Source organism: Panthera uncia, assembly GCF_023721935.1.
Source record: "Panthera uncia isolate 11264 chromosome B2 unlocalized genomic scaffold, Puncia_PCG_1.0 HiC_scaffold_24, whole genome shotgun sequence".
NCBI lineage: Eukaryota > Metazoa > Chordata > Mammalia > Carnivora > Felidae > Panthera > Panthera uncia.
The window spans coordinates 494586-495623 of NW_026057580.1; positions in this window are offsets into that span (position 1 = coordinate 494586).

The following is a 1038-nucleotide window of genomic DNA, read 5'->3' on the forward strand; positions in this document are numbered from 1 at the left end:
TACTTTCTTCTTTGCCCAACTTCCTTGCACAGATACACTACCGAGTCAGAGTCAAGCTGGAGGAAAACTGGGATTGTTTCAACCTGAAAGCAAAGATAATGCTTCTTTAAGGGTCCTAATATAGAAATAAAGCTATTAAAATAGATTGTAAAGAAGATTTCTGCTGTTAACAGTATTTCCTTCCATTACTTTTAGACTGACTTTAAAACCTTTTCTAAAAGTTTTTTAATCTTTATTTATTTTTGAGAGAGAGAGACAGAGTGCAAGTGGGGAGGAACAGAGAGAGAGAGAGACACACACAGAATCTGAAGCAAGCTCAAGTCTCCAAGCCCTACACAGGGCTCAAACTCACAAACCGCAAGACCATGACCTGAGCTGAAGTCAGACGCTTAACTGACTGAGCCATCCAGGTGCTCCTACTTTTAAATTGATTTTAATGTTCTTTTTCTAATATTTGAGTTGGATGTTTACTATTAATATTTCTCTTTTATTCCCTCCAATATACACATTTAAGGCAGTGGTTCACAAACTTAAGCATACATCAGAATCACCTGGAGGTCTTGATAAAAATACAGATTTCTAGATTTCCACCTTCAAAATTTCTAATTCAATAGGTTTTAGGTGGAGACAGAAAATGGCATTTCTATCAGGTTCCTGGGTCATAGTGCTGGCCTGGGGACCAACTGTAGAGTCATAGATTTATTATGGCAATACATTTCCATTATATACTGCATTCCACAAATTTTGGTATATAGTAACCTCGTTATCATTCATTGCTAAATATTTTCTATTTTTATTGTGATTTCTTCTTTGACCCATGTAGTATGGTTTAAAATTTTCAAATGTGTATGGTACTGTTATCTTTTGTTACTGGTGTCACATTGTATCATACTGTGGGCAGAGGACAGGGTTTATATGATCTGCTACATTCTTTAGTATAAAAGGACATTCACTGTGGACTAAAGTGTATGAGTGAGAGACTAAGAGAAAAATTACCAGGTGTACTCACAACTGCAAAGAAAAGACCTCCCCCCCCCA